Genomic DNA, 20,367 nt, shown 5'->3' on the forward strand with positions numbered 1-20,367 from the left:
GTTTTTGTAATTAGCTTTGGAGGGTCTTATAAGGGATCTGAGCTTCTTACTGAGGCTGACCAGAGAGTTCCTCCACTCATGGGATTTTACTGTCTTTTGCAACAGTTTCTTCCTTTATTTTGTAGAGTTTATGGCAGTGGACCACCAGATTGGCTTCCTTTTTTTGGAGGATAGTGTCTTTGCTTTGTTTGGGATAGCATTCGTGTAAGTGCTTATGGAGTGCATTTGTGTAGGATTCAGCAGTCATAACTTTGTCCATCTGCATGGGTGTCATGAAGTTCGCCACTTCTGTCTTAAGCTTGAAGTTGGCTTTGGAGAAATTTTTTACCGTGGCGTCCTTAATGGTGGTTGGGGGTGGGATGTGATTATCTAGGGTGATTAGCTTATGGTCAGATATGACCAACAAGGAGTTTACTTCAGGTGTGGAACAACTGTCACTCGTGTTGATAATGACTAGGTCTAGGGTATTGTTGCCCCTGGTGGGGGTGTGGATAAGTTGATCCAGGGCATTGGAATTTATGAATTCCAGAAGGCGCTGAGCGAAGGAGTTGGTACAGGAGGAGTTGGTACAGGAGTAGTTTTCCCAGTTAATGGTGGGGTAGTTGAAATTTCCCGTTATTAGGGTGTTTGGTTGAACCCTAATATTTTCCAGTATATCAAGAAAAGGAGTGGGAATCCTGGGACATGGTGGGGGATCTGTAGCAAGCTACAATTTGGATTGCAGTTTTGCCCAGAGTTAGTTGCACTTGTATAACCTTGGATGCATTATGCTGCGCAACTAGCCTGGAGGTGTGGATATCCTTAATGAATATGGGCACACCTCCGCCTTTGCTGTTCTGGTCCAGGTTAGATGGCTGAAACGTGTGGTATGAGTTATAGCCTGGTAATGCAGGGGTGCTCTCTAGAGCCTTGAACCAGGTCTCAGTCACTGCACAGATATCTATGTTCTCCATTTTAAGGAGTGCCTTGAGTGAGTGCATTTTGAGATTTAACTTCTAGCATTGATTAGCATTACCCTCAGTTTTTGCTTGCCTGTTCTTGTTATGGTGGTGAATTTGTCATTTGAACCTTGCCTGAAATACGCATTATAGGGGCGGCAAGACCCTTAGCCAGTATCCGGAATCCCAGGGGTGACAGGTGCAGGCCATCTCTGGCAAAGCATCGTGGTCTGTCGACCATGTCATCCCAGGCAGGCAGATACTGGATCCCCTTAGAATGACACCAGAAGCTTAGCCAATTGTTGAAGTCAATCATTTTGTCCTTGTACTGTGGTATCATTCTGGGCGTTGGCAGGATGCTACTCAGGGCTAGGGTCATACCTCCCTGGGCTACAAGATCGGAGCACTCCATGTCTCTCTTCATGTAGTCCAGGGAGGTACATCTCAGATTGTTCATACCAACGTGGACAATGAGAGCGTCATATTTGTACTTGTTGTGGAGTGACCCGAGTGCTTGGGTTATGTGTTGGATCCTGGCACCCAACAGGCAGCTGACAGTAACCTTCTCCTTGTTTAGCCTGGTGAGTGGGATATTTGTGCCTGACTATAGAGTCACTTATGACCAGTGTGTTGGGTATGTTTTGCCTTATGGGGTGTGGTTTATTGGCACACTGAGTCTGTGGGCTATGTGTCATTTGGTTCTGTTGGGGGGGGTGGTGGAGGTTGCTTGTGTTTCTGCTTTTGAGGTCGCTGTTGCTTGAGCAGATTATTATTGAGAGCCTCCGTGAATGTTTGTGTTTCTATGTGTGGATTTTGGTGGTGTAGGTTTAGTGGGACTATGTGATGTGTGGTGCAAGTGTTTACCTTCTCCTGTTGACTGTCAAGTTCGGTCTTGGTTGGAGAGAGCTTTACCTCCATTTTGGCAAGATAAGTGCATCTCTCACAGGTTGTGGTGTTGGGTGTTAGGAGAAGAGGGTTGTCTGTGTACATGAGGCAATTGCTACATTGCCCCGAGATGCCCAGATTCATCAGATAGACAAGAGAGAACACTGGGAGCTGACCCTTGAACATGCCTGAATAAAAAACTACTTTCCTCTAGACAAGTGAGGAAAGTGATTATAAGAGCTGTTCCATTCTAAGCAAGTGAGGAAAGTAAGTGCAAAAACTGTTCCTCTAGGTAAAGATGAAGGCTGAGTGCTGTAGTGATTTGTAGCTTATTTAGTGCTAACAACAAGTTCTGAACAAGTGCTGAGCACGACCAAGCAAATTCAAGTGCTAAAACTAAGAATCTATACCTGGATCTTGTGGTAGATAGGCTACCTAGTGCTTACCACTCCTACTGTTAAGCTAGAAGGCTTCCCTCCAACACAGAAAGACGTGGGGAGGGCTTAGAAGTTTACAAGCAGTCCTGGACACAACATATCTGTGTCTGGACTAGACTAGTTACAGGAAAGTAAAAATCACAGCAGGAACAACAACTTAAATCTACCAAAAGGTACAGGACGGCACAACGAGTCCACAGCTTGAACAGGTCCCAATTTATTGATAAAAAACGAACAACACAAAATATCCAGAACAAACTCTATAATAACGAAGTTAAGCGCTTTCATCTGTCTTGTGCAGACTTCCTCAGAACTGCCATTATTACGTCAATATGCTTTTTATACTTGATTTTGGCGCCAAAATCAAGTATAAAAAGCATATTGACGTAATAATGACAGTTCTGAGGAAGTCTGCATAAGACAGATGAAAGCACTTAACTTTGTTATTATAGAGTTTGTTTTGGATATTTTGTGTTTGTTTTTTATCAATAAATTGGGACCTGTTCAAGCTGTGGACTTGTTGTGCCGTCCTGTACCTTTTAGTTACAGGAAAGTTGGGGGAAACTAGCGTAAATGTGGGCTTTTATACCAGAAGGTTGAAACAGATGTAAAAACTGCCAAATATACTACAATTTCTGGGCCAGAAACCACTCTTGTGGTAGATAGGCTACCTAGTGTTTACCACTCCCACTGATGAGCTAGAAGGCTTCCCTCCAACACAGAAAGGCTTGTGGGGCTCAGCAACTTACAAACAGTCCTGGATGCAGCAAATCTGTGTCTGGACTAGACTAGTAATAGGAAAGGTGGGAAACAAGCTTAGAATTTTTTTATTTTTTATTATAAAGTGGAAAAGGAGAAACAGAAGATAACAGTACTACAATTACAGATTTTAAACAGCAGTATTATATGCTTACTGCTTTGCGACAACATTAGTTTAAGTGCTCTGCTTGGTCTGCTGCATTAAAGGGGCTTACCGGAACTGTCAAAGAAGGAGTCTAGGTCATCATCCAGTCAGAATGCAAGGATTATTTATGGATCATTTAGTCTAGATACTTGTGATTCAAACATCCAAATCTAGATTCTGATTCAGAAGTAATCCGTGTAGGTAATTGAATAGACACTGTGCAAGCTTCATCTGCTTCTCTCTAGTTGGGAAGATGAAAATCTGGTTTTAGCTAGAAACTAATTTGTAAGGAATGTGTGTAGTGATGTGCTACCAACTTCTTTGAGAAAAGAATGCAAGGCATACCTCTCAATTGTAATTCCCCTGATTTTGTCTCATATTTTTGCCATGACCCTCATATATTTTTCTGTTATATTATTGCGAATGGTGTTCATTAATGCCACACAGTGTGTCACACTTATTGTTGCTCAGAATATGCATAGTGGTGCAAAACCTGTATTGGTAATTTAAAAAAAACCCGATGTTTAGCCCCTCATCCCAATTATTCTTGCCTTTTTCCAGAATTCTTAAAACATTTGATAAGTATGATGCATGTGTTCTGGAGACAACACTGTGCGTTACTACTGCACATTTGCTATTGTCAGAAGATGCAAAATGTCACTATTGAAGTAAACCCTGACTGAAGTTATTGTTTATCTTAAATTTTCACTTTGAAAAAGAATGAATAAATTGCCTTAATGCAGATAGTTCCTCACACTCCAAGAGCAGTTTCAAAGCCATTTGATGTTTTTATTTTAAAATTAAACTAGTCTTATGAGAAAAGGTTAACTAAACTTTTACTCAACGATCATAGTTGACAGCTCTCGCCAACATGCCTAAATTACAACAGAGATGCAGTTGGAGGAGGATAGTTATAAAATATATCCTCTGACTACAACCTCCAATCACATCTTCCATGTATTAAGCGTGTTTGGTGACAGGATTCTTTGGGATGAAAAAAGGAAGAAAAGCTTAAAAAGGGGCCGGCTTGCGCCCCTGCCTAAATCTGCTGCTGGTGTAGCTGCAGACCATCTTGGAGTGTCGGCTAAATCGATGGTGGATTAGTATCAGTTCTTGAGAGATGTCTGCACTTGGAAACTTTTGCAGGACTTGATGTTAATTAGGGATCCTGGAAAGGAAGTCCATATTGAACGTTTTTTAATAAGAGCCAAGTATAATCGTGAGAGAAACCTGGCAAAAATGGATGGGTAGGTGTTTAGAATGTATGACTGTAGTGAAAAAGTTGGTCATCTTACCTTTGTAGACTGACTAGATGCGGCCACATTACTACCGATCATCTAATGGCATGTTTTGTTTGGAATAACCAGCTTATCAAGGCATTGCTCAAATACCAGCGATTAAATACACCCATCTGACTGTTGATCACTGTCAGAATTTCGTGAACCCAGTTACATATGCCCACACCAATGCTGAGGAGTGCAAGTGGTCGCATTGCAAGAAACAGTTTAAAGCCATGAATGGTACCTGGGCACAACACGGTTCCGAGCCATTTAGATGAATTCATGTGGAGAAGTAAATACGGGGGAGGGACTTTCCTTAGCTATTTACCTGTTGTCTTGGTCACAAGGGAATTTCAGGAAGTTCACTGAAGTAAGGATGCTGAAATGTTGCCACCCAGTGAAGGCAAAAATGAAAAAGTTTCTGAGCTGTGCCCTGGAAATCACAGGGACACATTGGACATCGATTCTGACAAGGAGAATGAGAATCCTTTGCAATGAGCACCCTCTTTTTATTTTTCTTTAATTAACTTGCCAGTTGAAATGTATTTTTACTGTTATAAAAGTTTAAATTGCCAAAGCAGTTACGGAGTAATTTATTTTGGTAGAAAGCTGACAGTAATATCACACTGTTCCTTTAAAATTAATGTAATTATACTGCTATCCCTTCAGTAGTTCATTACCAGTTGTAGTGCTCTTCCTTTAAAATTAATTTTAAAACTTGAACATTCCACATGCAAATACATGATGAATATTCATGAGGCTGGTGAGGACAGCTCCATGAGTAATCATTACATATTTGTACACGTCACCAGGTGTTTTGATAGTGGGCAGGTTTTGGGCGGAACTTGCTACTGTGCAGCCATGTGGGATACTACAATACAATAATGCCCAAAATCCCTCATTATATTATGCTATGTATTTGTTGTGACTTTGAATGCAGAGATACTCGTGTTGTCATCAAATTCTTCTTTTTTGATTTTCCATCTGGGACATTCGCTTGCGGCACTCCATTTACACTGTTTTGTCCATTTATTTGTTCAGTAGAAAAAATGCTTATAGGCTGTGATTAGTTCCAACAAAAGTTAATTTTTTGTGTGTATATTTATTATTATTAATTATTTATTATTATTTTGTGTTTAAAACATTTACCGTAGAACCTACAGACTTTGAAAATGGATACTGATGGTCTTGAAAAACGGCTACATCTAGCTAGGCATCTTGGTACCTAATTTGGTAAATATTCTGAATATGAATGACATCACTTTCTTTAGAATTATGGGATACTACTAAGAATACCACATTTTAAAACAATACCACAAAATGATACAATAATATACACATTATCAAAGACTTAACTTGTAGACTTTGTAAGGAAGATTTTTTTTTTTTATTTGCACGATCAGTCACTAAAGTAATCTATCTGGAGATGTAATGTGGATTCCTTTTATTTAAATTACTGGTGACAGTATGTAGGCTGGTTCAAAATCACATGATGTGGAAAATTGTGTGAAAGGATAAATTAAGTCTGAATATAGGAATATCCAACTACAGGTACATCGTGAACGTTAAGAGGTAAAGCAAGCCTGCAAAATGGTATGCATTTCCAAAAATAGCTGTAGCTGAAGGGTATGATCTAAACAACAAAATATTTCAGAACATTAGCATTAGACAGCTGGATGTTTGTAATGCTGTCGCAAGTAGTGCTTTGGGTAAGACTTCTCTGTTCAGAATCTCACAAGGGGACAAGACGGCACATGTATGTTTGGTTTCCAGAGCGTTCTAAGATGTAGGCAGGCCATGTAAAGCTCGGCTAACACACTTTTGTCATCTAGTGACCTTGGCTCTCTAAATTATTTAGTGGTGCAAAGTATGCTGTTTGTACTAATTTCATTTTGGATCGTTTAAGTGGTTATTCTCAAGTTAGTATTTTTCTTTTGTGTGTTTGCTTCTGGATTGGCAAAGATTAGAGTTGGCATTATGTTAACATTGCTTGAGAGCTTTTATTTTCTGCATGTGTTGCATTAGAACACTTTCCTGTACATTTATAAATATTAATCTGTGTAGCTGATATGTTGCAGACTCGAGATTAATCTGTCAAATAGCACAAGAGATACATGCTACCTCATTTAGTTTTAGTTAACAATATTGGTAGACAGGAAATTTTCAGAAATGTAATAAGGTGGGGGTCATGCAAGATGTAGGCGGTTGCTTTGCTTGTTTCTGGTGTGAAATAAAGCTGCAATCTATTTTATTCACTTTAGCAAAAAAATCATCATACACTGCTTGTAAATGGTTGTTGCTTTCCCTTAGGGTTCTGATTCATGGGCACCATAAATTAGAACCACTTTATAGGAAAACATATTTAATGGTTACCCCTGACCAATTTTGTCTAGGTACATACCAAAGGGAGCATTGCGCTGTATAAGTGGCCTAATCAAATCTAACTGTAGTGGCATGTTTGAATGAGAAACCTTTAGGTATTGATTGCAGAAGCTAAACTTTTTTTGACTACTGATGCTACATGGTAGTCAGACGACAGGGCGTTGTTAACCATGGTGCTTGTATACCTTACTACCATGTCAGTTTGGAGTGGCATATTGGCTGTAGTGTAAGCAGCAGATAGTTGCTTGCCAAATTTGGCAATACTTCCCCTTTTTGCTTTTAATTTTAACCCATTTCTAATGCAGTGTTTATAAGGATTAAGTTTTGCTAAAGGTGTTCTGTATCAAGTGGTAAATGGACATTAACACCCAGCTATGGTCCTATGCAAACTTAGCTGTAGGTCTGGGTTTATGGTTTGGAGGTCATAAAAGTGCATGCCAGTAAGATCCAGTACAGAGCCTTGAGGAACACCATTAGTTACCTTCTTACTTGGCCACCTTAACTATGTGGTTCTTTGTTTCAGCCAGTATGCTATTTGCCTTACCACGAAAGGGTCTACATTTGTAATGCCAGCTTGGGTTTTTATGTTGAACATTTTGGCCAAAATCCAAATAAGTGCTGTGGTATTAATAATTGCTTCTATGACCTTTTTAAATAAGTTTTATAAGTTAAGCAGACGTGTCCTTTCCTTGACAAAAAATGTTGAGCGGAGGTATAGTTGTACGAGTTTTCTTTATCATGTTTAGTGAAGTCAGATTTGTGTTACATTAGTTTGCAGATTAGATTTGTCAGTCTGGTTAAGTCTATACAGTAGAGAGTTAATTATCCAAACTAATTTGGACCCAGGGTAGTTTGGATAATCAAACATAATTGAACTGGATAAAAATCTTCTAAAAATGCTTTTGATGAACATTAAACAAGAAAAATAAAACAAATGTACTAAGTACAAAACAGTACACTATATTATCGTAGTAAAATATTTATTTCTCAAACAGTTTGGATAATCAAATATATAATTGAACTAGATAAAACATTTCAAAATTTTTTTTGATAAACATTAAACAAAATGATAACAAATTTACTGCAAGTACAAAATGGTACAGTATATTATTGTAGTAAAATATTTGCCAAATTACAGCGCAGGAGATACCAAACAGGACACAGCTACATATAATCCACTAAAAATAATCATGAATTGTTTTTTGAACCAAATTTGATGGCCTGATTTAGCTGCCAAGAAAAGACTTTCTCTTCGAGAAGCTGAGTAGGACAGCTTTCTTGTTGCTCATACTAGGACATTGCAGTTTCCAGTGCTGTAAAAGCCTCTTCACCATCCCCATCTCTAGCATCTTCCCTGCCTTTTCTTCTTCGTGCACAAATGACAAAATTTCGTCATTCAAAATTTGAAAGCCAGGGTCATTGTCTTTTTCTAACCACATTTGTGCATCATCTTTGGCAGTCTGAAAATCCTGGGATTGCCTGGAACATGTCCACAATTTCTTTTAGGTCTTCAGTGGTGTCCACATCAATTTTTTCCTCTTTCATCCAGCAATCTATTCCAAGCCTTTTTAAAATTATCTTTTGAGAATGTGTTCCAAGCATCAGCCACCATATAACAGCAACCTTTAAGACTGTCTTTTTGAAAAGGCCACCACACTTTCCTCATCTTCTTCTTTTTTTTTTTTTTTCAATAATACATTTTTATTGTTTTATTATATTCCATACAAAATTAAAAATAACTACCAACTAATGTAACTAACAATAACACCATAACATATATACAATATTTACATGAATGCTTCCAAGTAAAACAGTAAATTATACAAGAAGAATATAAAAATAGTTAAGATCAATTCGAATAATGAACAGTTTGCTGTTACAAAGTCTTTTAGAAGTGTAAAAATAATTCTTGATACATTCAAATTTGAAATATTACGCTAATATAATATTAAATACTTGTTCCCATATTTTCGGATTATTAATATTTTTATTATGTTGGTTCAAAAGTAATTTGAGAGTACTATATGCCTTATTGCTAAAACTCTAAAGTTATTCCATGATGTTTTGGATGGGTCTAACCAATTGGTAGCTATATATAGCGTCGGTAATAAGAAGATATTAATTAATACGATACTTTGAGATCTAGAAAGTTCTTTTGGGGGAATATGCAAAATCATGAATTTCCATGACAATGTTGTACTTTGATAACCCATCTTCTGAAGTTGTATCTTTAGCGAGTTCCAAAGTCTGTATATGCATTTGCAACTCCAGAACATATGAAGAAGATCGACATTTTGGTCGTTACAGTATGGACAAATTGGAGAATTTTTAGAATTAAATTTATGCAGGCTAAGGCGTGTATAATATGTATTATTCCATATCATCACCTGGGTATACATCAGTTTTTGAAAATAAATAGATTTTGTAGTCAAATCAAATGCTTTTATAATATGACTTTCTTCTGTCGATGGAATTTTCTCTTTCCAATATTTTAACAAAAGAACTTTATCTTGGAATCTGAACTCTTTTATAACTTTATTTGCTGCTGTTATAAATTTAATATCTTGTTGGAGAGCTTGCCACAAATTTGAGCATTTGATTATAATCTCTTCTCTGGGTTTAAAATTTTTAAAGTAGCTTATAGAAAGTTCCCTAATTTGTCTTAAACAACAAGATAGTTTTTAGGTAAATTTAATTCTTGTCTTATCTGATTAGCCGAGAATTTGAGAAATATATAAATGTCAATTAAAGTTAAATTGACTATTAATGGGAATTCTTTGAGATCAATTAATTGATTATTTAACCTCAAGTTAGGGTTCCTGTGAAAGGGTTGAAAAACCATCATATGTTGAGCAAGATCTAGTGATTGAAATAAGTTTTGTATAGATGTTACATATAGTTTAATGTGATCCATTATTCCATATAATTTCAAAGTATCTTTTCCTAAAAAGGGTATTACTTTAGGATTAATATTCAAATTTAGGATATATTTATAGTTCAGGACTACCCAAGTAGGTACCAACTTAGTGCTAGTTATATCGTAATTAGCAATTCTCAGAAGCCTGTTTGAGTTTACTATTAATTTGGTAACTCCAATCCTCCTTTATTTTTTGGAGTCATTAATTTATCATACGAAATCCTTGTTTTCTTTGGCTCCCAAATGAATTTAGCCAATTCTTTGTGGATTTGTTTAAAAAATGTCTTCGAGATTACTACTTGAGCAGACCTAAAAATATATAATAATCGTGGTAATACATTCATTTTAATAATTGATACTTTTGCTAATACTGGTAATCGTAGATTCTTCCATCTCCCAAAATCAGATAATATTTGATCCCAAACTTTTTTAATGTTAGTAATATAAAAGTCTTTATCATCTGTAGAGAAGCCAATACCAAAGTATTTAATGTTATCTTTAAACATTACTTGTCCCACCAGAGGAAACAGTGAAAAAGGTTTGGGAGTTCTCAAAGGGAAAATACTAGTGTTTTTATGATTAATTTTATAGTTGGAAACTTCTGAAAAGTTATCTATCGCTTTTAGTATCTTTTTAGTGTCTGAGATTAGAGTTGTGCAATAGATATTCAAATCATCTGCAAACGCTGCCATTGATATTTTTGTTCCATAAACTATTGGGGCATTGTGGTATATATTCTGTTTTAATATATAAGAATAAGGGTTCGATTATATATTGAATAATAAAGGGGACAAAGGACAACCCTGACGTGTTCCATTTTTGATTTGTATTCTTTTAGAGCAGTTTCTATTAATGTACAATGTGGTATAAGGATTACTATATAAAATTTTTAGCACTTGAACAAACTCTTGAGATACATTAAAATATGGTAAAATTTCAAACAAAGTTTATATCAACCCTGTCAAAAGCCTTCTGCGCATCAATTATAAGCGCATACATATTAAGATTCTTCTGTTTAGCATACGCTATCACAGTATGAAGTGTAAGTGTATTATCACTAGTTTGTCTGGTTGCCATAAAACCAGCTTGTTCCCTAGATATTATATGATTCATTATTTTTTTAATCTAGCAGCTATAATAGAGGTTAAAATGTTCATATCTACATTTAATTAATGATATTGGTCTATAATTATCAGGGTTTTGAGAATCAGAATTAGGTTTAGGTATAAAAATAGTTTTTGAAGTATTGAAGTGGGGATCATTGATTTTGTTCTTAATTATGTAATGAAATACATGCGAGTATTTTACCAAAGATATCAAATACCTTATAAAATTCCACCGTCAAACCGTCAGGTCCTGGTGACTTGTGCGATTTCATATGTTGAATTGTAACTTCGGATATCGGTTTAATCAAATCTCTTTGAATATTATCTTCTATTTCCGGAAACTTAATAGTTTGTAAAAATTCATTACTAATCCTATGTGGGGATGAGTCATTTCGCCCACCATATATACTAGTATATATCTGCTCAAAGACATCAATGATATCTTCAGTTTTAGAATAAGTTCTATTTCTAAAATATATTTCCGAAATTTGTACTGCTGTACTCGATTGATTAATTATTCTAGCTAATGCCCTTGATGGTGTTTGAACATGATTGGCATACCTCACTAACATCCTGTGTTCCTGAAATGTCAACATACTATTTTGGATTAAGAAGAGATCTTTTTAACATTTGAGTAATTCCACCTCTGTTTGAGCATTTAAAATTTTGAATCAATTCTTGATCGTGTCTTAATTTTAACTTCCAGTTTTCGAATATCTCTGTTTATTATTTTTTTATAATATGAAGCTTTTTGCAAAAAGATCCCTCTTTGTGTTTTAACTGCCGCCCGTTCAATGTCAGGTAGATATTGTTGTTTCTTTAGTCTATCTAATAAATATTTAAGGTGATCTATAATTTAATGTAATATTTCCTCCTTATTCAACAAATTTGGGTTGAGACCAGTTAAAACCTCTTTGCCGCTGGGTCTCCATTGATTCTTTAGCAAAACTTAGTGAAACTTTTGAATGATCTGATAAATACCATGCATGTGTAACAACTAAGGGTTCCAAATTAACCATTATTCTTGAAATCAAAAAGAAATCTATTCTGGACCACATTTTGACATGTTGAATAAAAAGTATAATTAATTGTTCTATTAATAGTATTTAAATACTGAATAGGATCGACTAATTGGAAGTCTTCCTTAATATCACTTAGTGCTGATACAGCTTGTTTATTAAATGCTCTTTGTGGACAAGATCTATCCAACTTCGGATTTTGATAAGAATTCCAATCTCCTCCAATAATTGTATAATATTAATCATATTGTGTCAAAATTGGATTTAATGCTATGAATAGTTGCTGGTCATTACAGGGTGCATAAACGTTTAACAAAATAGGTTTATCAAACTGGGTAGATAAAAGAATAACAACACCATCTTCCATCTTTATCTGTTTTAGAGTCTAAAATCTTTCCCTTATATTTTTTTTAATAATTATAGCTACCCCAGCACTATTAGTTTTACCTTCTGAGGTTATTACTTCTTTAATCCACTTATTTTTTTTTTTATATCAACCCATTGATCATTAGTTAAATGTGTTTCTTGAAGTAGTATAAACAACGCCTTACCCTGCACCAATAAATGTAAAAATAACTTCCTCTTTTTTAAGCTCTGGAGCCCTTTAACGTTCCATGAGTCTACTTCCCACATTCAAAGGGTTGTTTATAAAATAAAAGTTTAAAAGGGAAAACAAAAAGAAAAAGTAAAATGCCTTGAAAAACATACGTAATTTGGAAGTATTCTTGACATCCCGTCCTATACCAGTGCCTGCCCACTCTAATCCCGGACCAGGACATATATAGGTCTTGTATAATATAGTAGACTGAAAAGGTCTTGTATAATATAGTAGACTGAAAAGGTCAAAAAGACAAGAAACATAAAACTTCAGATTATAAAACCTCAAACACATCTCATAATTGAGACCTATATAAACTAACCCAACTATTACAAAGTCTAATCTAAACATTCCCTAACAAACACTGCTGTTCATCTACATCTTTGATTAATTGTTATTGAAATCATATTAAGGATATAACATTACTGTAAAAAAGCTTTTAGTAACTTTGATTAGCAAGCTATATATACTTAACATACATCACCTATTCTAGTCAAAAAATGTCATTTTGAGAAGTAGAAGTTTAACAAATGGATAAAATTTTCTTCTATTGTGGAAAAAAGCTATATTATAACTCTATATAGAAACACACATTTAAATACAAATTTCCCTTATTTATATATTGTAAACCAGTGTTTAAATAATGTAATATACAACTATCACCTCTGAGTAAAAATATATAGGTTATATTATATGTTATAAAGTTATAAAATGTACTAAAAGTCCCATATTCAACAATACTCCCTACACCCTCTTAATCTATTATAAACGACAGGGTTTATATTGGTATCTAACTAGCAAGTGTATAAAGATGTTGCTATGTGCTTAAAATATCATAACAGTACATTACTTGATGGTAAAATGTCTTTGCAGGGCTAAAAACAAATCCTTTCGGGTTTCCAAGCCTGGAAACCATGTAGAATACTCTTGATGGGGGACCGCTATTACAACCGGACTTCCGGAAACGCCACATCGAAATCCGCACCCTCGGCAGCACTGAAGGCATTTCCTGTCTTCTCGTCGACGAAAACAGCTCGTAGAAGCCATAAAATTTCTGAAAACTACCGCAGATAGCCCAGATCAGCAAAAAAACAGCAACCCTATTAATCCAAAGAGGCCTAAAGCATTTCAAGAGAAGACAAAGGATTACCAAGACCTCGAGCCACAGTAATCAGCAAATCCGACCTCAGGCAGCCTGTCAGTCCCAACGGAAATTCAGTTCAAGTGTCAGAAGCAGGTACACTCTTAAAAACCTTCAGAAAAGTAATTTTTGCTTCATTTTTCACAGAAACAGAATATTTAGTCCCATCTATTGTAAATGTTAATATATTAGGATATTTAATTTGGAATTTAACCTGTTTATCAATAAGAAACCTACAGTAAGGAGATAAGGACTGTCTAGCTTGTCTGACTTGTAGAGGTAAATCTTGGGCCAGAGAAATGTTGTGTTTTCACATGATACATCCTCCACTTTTTTAGCAGTTGTAAGAATTCTGCTAACATCCTGATAATTGAGTATTTTAACATATGCAGGTCTTGGAGTATTAGAAGCTTGTAGTTCTCTCTGAGCTCTGTGTGCCCTTTCAATAATGATTTGTTTTACCATGTCAGTCATTTAAAAGCACTGTAAATATTTGTGTTATAGATGGGATTAAATCATTATATTGTACAGATTCTGGAATTCCTCTAATAATAATATTATTCCTCCTGGATCTTGCTTCTAAGTCAGTAATCTTGCTTTGAATAGCCTGAATATCCAAGTCATGTGTATTTGATTTTTTTTTTACCAGTAAAGTTAGTTTATCTTCATTTTCAGAAATCTGAGCTTCAGACTTTTCCATTCTTTCAAGTAATTGGTTACAGGAATTTCCAAACGTTTGTATTTGGTTGGTTAATTCTTTCAGAGCTTCTTGAATGGGTAACAAGGCAGTTCTGATGTCTTCCATATTTGGTGCTTGATCAGATTTAGTTTTAGTCCCTGGCTTTTGTTGTTCTTGTTGTTTAGTAATTCTTTGCCTTTTGGAAATCGCATCTTTTTCCGGTGACTGCAGTTCTGAAAGTTTTGTTTTAGTAGTGGTTATGTCCATATTTTTTCCTCTTTCGACATCTTATCCCAGCACAAAAGTTTACAGTGTATAGAGCACACGGTTCCTTTGTTTGATTCTATTTTCAGAGCCAGCTAATCTATTATAATCCTGTTGAATAATGTATTATTTTTCGGTTTTTCTTCTTACTACAGAATAGTTGAATGAAGTTGCAGTTATTTTACCGAAGATTTAATGTTAAGTTCCTAGTATCAATTCTAGGTTTAGATTTCCTCAGGGTATATGCAGAGATGCAGTTCAGCAGTGTTCACAGAATGGCAGCCATCTTTGAATCCACTTTCCTCATCTTCTGCTAATAATAAATGATGTAGGACTTGCACGCCTTTTTAAGCTTTGAATCCATGTTATATTTGGAGGCAAAAAAATCCCTTCAAAATTTTCATAAACTGCGTTCAATTTCTCCACTCCTGGATGTAATGGTACATTATCCAGCAGTAGTAGTACTTTTCCAGTTTTCTTCCCTTTCTCTTTGATCTTAACATTTGGGATGAATTCATTTGTGTACCAGTTAAGAAATATTTCACAATTCATCCAAGCGTTCTTCTGTGCTCTGTAGCACAGTAGGAGACATGCCCATTTTTGAAACATCAGGGCTTTTTGGCTTTGCCAATCAGTGGGGGTAAGAGATGGCTTCCAGTGACATTTGTGGTTACCATAATTGTTACTCGTTCTTTGCTAAATTTAAAACCAAGGGCCGCTGTTTCTTGCCTGGATGCTAATGATTTACGGAGCATTGTTTGCCAGTATACCTATTTCATTGGCATTCTGCATGTCATTGTGTTAATACCCACCTTTTTCCAAAAGGGCCAATAATGTTTCTTTAAATTTTTCAGCAGCAGGTGCATCACGAGAAAGATTCCCCGTGAACCTGTACTTCTCGTATGCCATGACGAGATTTGAAGTTTTTTAAAAAGCCAGTGCTAGCCTTAGAATCCATGTTCACGGTCCAAATTTGATTCAAACTTCAAAAGTATATATTTTTTACTTGGATATCAGAGATTGTGGCCTTCCCAACATTGAAAATCTTAACAAAAGATAATCCAGTTTCACCCTTTTCTAGTCTATTGATTTTGTATTTTGGTTTCAATAGGTAAACATTGTGGTTCCTTTTTTCTTGTAGACATAGTCGCACAAAAATGCACCTGTAACAAAAATAACAGAACTGAAGACAGTACTGTATGATTATGTAGGCAGCTCTCACTCCTCTGCACCAGCGATCAGTCGAGTCCTGTAGATGACTCATCAAAGCGTGCATCTGCCGCTTGCTCACTATGCATTTACCTTTTAAAACACTCCCTGTACTGTACAGTATAATGGTTCAGGTATTTACTTTTCAGACACAAGGTGCAGGGTTTGACTCTCACAAGGAGTAATTGGCTAGGCTTAAAATGGCCCAGAAGGGCAGTTAGCATTTTACTGTACTAATCTATGAACCTATTGTATTTGGATTTCATTTAAAACTTATTTCAAAACACAGATAGATATTTGCTAAACAAAGCAATACAGTCTCACAATGAAAACAGACTTGGCATTAAAACTTCTCTGCTATTGAAACTATTTTCATTGAAACAGAGTTAGTCACATTCAAAGAAAAAGCATCTGACCAATAGCGGATAAAGTTTACCTTTGGGCTGTTTTTCAAGTCATAGGCCCCTTGGACATTTTTAGGACCATGTATACGTGAAGATACCTTCTTGATTGTATTAAATTATATTCCTGTATAATGCAGCACCACTTGTTAGAAGGTGTTTTTTAAATGTGTAGTTTCAAACATTTTTCCAGTAAGCAATGAAACAAAATGTATGAACCAAGAATGAAAAACTGCCTAATTCAGAATATTTAGTCAGTAAAAGTCTACTCGAACGGATGTCATTACAATCCACCTATATCGGTCAATGCACAGTCTCTACAGAAGTAAGTCATCTGATAATCCTACATTAGAGAGATATGTAACTGAGGACTGCAGCATCCACCCCCTTTGAAGTAGAGTACGGTATCAGCAATCCAGTTACATACTGTGAGAGTAGAACCCACAGTCTTTTGCATCAAAAGGAAGTATACTAACTGCTGTGCTACTAACACTGCTTTTACATTTTTAGCACAGTAGTGACTGGGCCGGATTTACGAAAGCTTGCACGGAGTACAAGAAGAGTGTAGGAGCTCAGAGGCAATATGTCTGCCGTGCAATCCAGGTACAGCCAGCAGTGGCGTGCACGAGAGCTGCTAAAGCTACTCTTGCACGGACAGCGTCATGGTATGCAAATTACCTCGTTTGCTGCTGAAAGCTATGCAAATGAGGTAAATTTGCAATCCAGGAAACTCTAACCTGTCCGTGGAAGATTAGTGTTATCTGCAGAAATGTACTCCGTTGGTAACGGAGTACCGTTCTGCAAATAGCTAAACGGAGCTATGACGGCTCCAAATAAAGGATGCATACAGTTGAAGCATGCCAATGGCCAAATATAAGGCCATTGGCATTTATAAATGTTTAAAATTATTAAAATCTAACTTTTTTCCCCCGATCTCTGATGTTTAAGCGTACCGCAGCACCGAGCAGACGTGCGGCGCTTTTAAAAACAAGAAAATAATTTAAAAATAGCCATTTTCACTAAAAAGCTTATCCTGCCATGCAGGTGAATGGCAGGCTGAAGACAACATGGCTACTGAGTACTGGTTGCTAAGGGGGGAAGCTCAGTGTGAGAGATGTAACCATGCATTAGTAGGCAATCCTATGCAAATGAGGATAAGGATAGTGAATGCCAATTTTCCCCAGCATGTGAGCCATGTCCCAAGAGTTTAAGTGTAGGAGTAGGTGAGTATTCGAGTAGAATATAGGTAACATCATGAGGGGTGTGTGTCAGGCTGTAAGCCTATTGGAGCACAGTGTCTTGTTTGCCCTGAGTTGCTCAGGATTGCAAGAGGCATGTCTACAGTTGTCTGTTTTGAAAACCAGAAACCAAAGGTGTACACCATGAATATATATGAAATTTCTTGCAAACGTGCACACAGCGTGTGCGCTCATTTGTGAGGCGCTGCCCTGGGCGGAAACAAAGGGAAAAGGAAGGAAAAGAAGTAGTAGGAAGTTAACCAAGGAGAACTAGCAGAGCTGCCAGGTGAAATATATCCAAATCAGCCAATTACACAGGCAGCAGACTAGCCCAGCCCAGCACTTTAAACTCTGCAAAAAGCATTCTTCCCTGTTTTCTCCCCAAGAACTCTGCAACACAGGGGCTACATGAGCTGGAGATAGTGGAGCGCTATAGGGTGGACAGAGACCTCCTGCAGCAAATTGTTGAGCTGTGCCGGCCACGCCTCTCACACACAACCAACAGAGGGGAACCCATCCCAATGGATACCAATGTATGAGTTGGCCTAAAGAATACTAGCTACAGGTACCTTCCAGAGACCAACTGGTGATAGGATGGGGATTTCACAGACATCAGCATCCAGGGTACTGCAGCAGTTCCTGGATGCCATGTCAGCACATGTCGGTGAGCACGTATATTTCCCCAATTCCCGTGAGGCATTGGCCAGCAATATGCGTCTTTTCCACCAAATAGCAGAATACCCTGAGGGTAGTGGGTGCAATAGACTTGCACGCACATGCACATCAAAGCACCACCTGGTGAGCAGGGTAGGGTCTACATCAACCGCAAGGGCTTCCCCTCCATCAACTGTCAGGTCGTGTGCGATGCCCAGGGCATAATAATGAATGTGTGTGCTGGCTGCCCTGGAAGTTATCGTGATTCCCTCATCTGGCATCTGCCGCAGTTGTACCAGAGATTTGCCAATGGGGAATCCCTGATGGTCACCTAGTGGGGGATGCTGGATACGCACTGGAGCCGTGGCTGATGACACCCATCAGAAATGCACACACACTAACAAGAACTCCATAATGAGGCACACGCACAGACAAGAAACATAATTGAGCATGTGTTTGGGATGCTCGAGTCACTGTTCCGGTGCCTGGACTCATCTGGTGGAGCCTTGCAGTACTCGCCAACTACATGTACCCAAATTGTCATGGTATGTGCCATGCTACACAGTATGATCCTGTGGAAACAGCTGCAGCAGGAACAACATGGGGCAGGGCCAAACAGCCCCCCACCATTGCCAAGGTCTGCACAGGCACAGCGTGACTCTGAGGAGGAACGACCTGAGCCTGCCCCAGTAGGCAGAAGGAGGCGTGCCCAGTATGCCCTGGCCTTGGCAAAGAGGCAATGCATAGCACATACACTGACTCAGTAGGAACCCTGGAAATGACACCTCTCTGACTCGTACATACAGTAAAAGGGATGCCGAACTTGACACTACCTGTTCAAACATACATGTGTATATATAGGGAGTGTAATATGTGCATCCGACATAGGCAGCCCTGCAGCACCACCTGAGGCATGAGTCCCAATTTTAAGCAATATAAAGCACTGCTAAGCAAATTTTACCAGTATTGAGCATATTTAAATACAATTGCGTGTAGCTGCGCACCACGCTAACCAGCGCAACGTCAGGCAATGTTGGGCAAAGGCGAGCAAAGTTGGTAAAACACGCTCACACCTGCTTTACTGTTCCTTAACCAGTCAGGTCTGCCCAGCAGGAAAATAAAAGGCAGTGACAGGGCTCGAACTCGGGATACTGTGTACTATAGTCACAGTACTGAACCACTAAGCCATGACAGCATTTCACTGGCACAGACACAACTTAAGTCACTCACACATGCCAGTTGGGGGGGGGGGGGTCACATACCTAACAGTCACAGCCAGCAGGACAATTGTCGACAAACACAAACAAATGCTGTATCATGCCCTCTGAAGAGGCATATGAGTAACCTCCTCCCAGGCCTATGCAGACAGATAATAGCAGGCCAGGCAGTGTGATGTGGGTTGGGTAGGCTATGAAGTCACAAACTAATATGCGTGTAATTGGAAGCTAAGGTCTGTAGTACAGTGGTATGCCTCAAGCCAGTGTGATAAGCAACAGTACAGACTGAAATGGAGTACCTGACATAGCAGTGCAGGCATAGCAAATGTGTATGTGTCAGGTGTACCCCTCATCCTGTGTACAGCCACAGTAACAATCAGGTGTGCCCCCCCCCCGGGTAGAAATGTACAAATAATAGCTGCCCCCCTTTATGTAGAAATGTTGATAAGTCTATGCAAATTGACTCATGGAAGCCCTGCAGGCACAGCGTGCTTCCTGTCGATGTACAGCACAAAGGTGAACCGTGAAGTAAAAATCAACTTTACTTTTCACACACATAGTATATATGCCTATAGTGGCCATGCTCACACACTTTAGCAAATTTCAGTCAGCAACATACTGAAATGTCATACTGGGCATGCTCACACACTTAGGCCATGTCTGAGTACAGCAGTGGGCCACACATCTGGCAGCTGCAGTTCTTACTCCAGACACTTGTCACTATTCACCAATCCTGCCTTGCGCGCACAGTGATATGAAAACAGACCCCATATAATATATTGGACCCCTGTCATAATCAAACTATGTACTGCAAGTACTTAAGTTGTTCAAAGAAAATGAAAATGCAAAGATCAATAAATCTCCGATCAGTATTATCAAGAAACAATGAGCACTCCTAACATTATCTAAGCCATGTTCTGGCAAAAATATTGCCAAAGAGTCCATAGAGAACCATGAAGCTTTCTTTCGCTATGTCATAAATATCAATGTAAACTCGTATATGTTCTGAGTCAGTGCAAAGTGTAAATGAATACATGTACATGACTGACATTGCCAACATCTTGTCAGACAGGTTCATACATATTCCCCCCCCACACA

The 20,367-nt window shown here is 37.8% G+C and overlaps 1 protein-coding gene across 8 annotated transcripts in view; it reads left to right on the forward strand.

Annotated features, from left to right (window-relative positions):
• The window catches only part of B3GALT4 (beta-1,3-galactosyltransferase 4), a 476,996-nt gene that overhangs the window by 4,718 nt on the left and 451,911 nt on the right, over nt 1-20,367 (forward strand). For 5 of the 8 annotated variants that reach the window (XM_044083528.1, XM_044083527.1, XM_044083524.1 and 2 more), the window contains exon 2: nt 13,340-13,703. The exons of the other annotated variants lie outside the window; for them this stretch is intronic. The gene's annotated coding sequence lies outside the window, so the exon portion shown is untranslated. The remainder of the gene's footprint in view (nt 1-13,339; nt 13,704-20,367) is intronic. 8 annotated transcript variants of the gene reach the window in all.

The sequence above is a fragment of the Protopterus annectens genome, chromosome 9.part0, assembly GCF_019279795.1.
Source record: "Protopterus annectens isolate FY-2018-M chromosome 9.part0, PAN1.0, whole genome shotgun sequence".
In the NCBI taxonomy this organism is placed as follows: Eukaryota; Metazoa; Chordata; order Ceratodontiformes; family Protopteridae; genus Protopterus; species Protopterus annectens.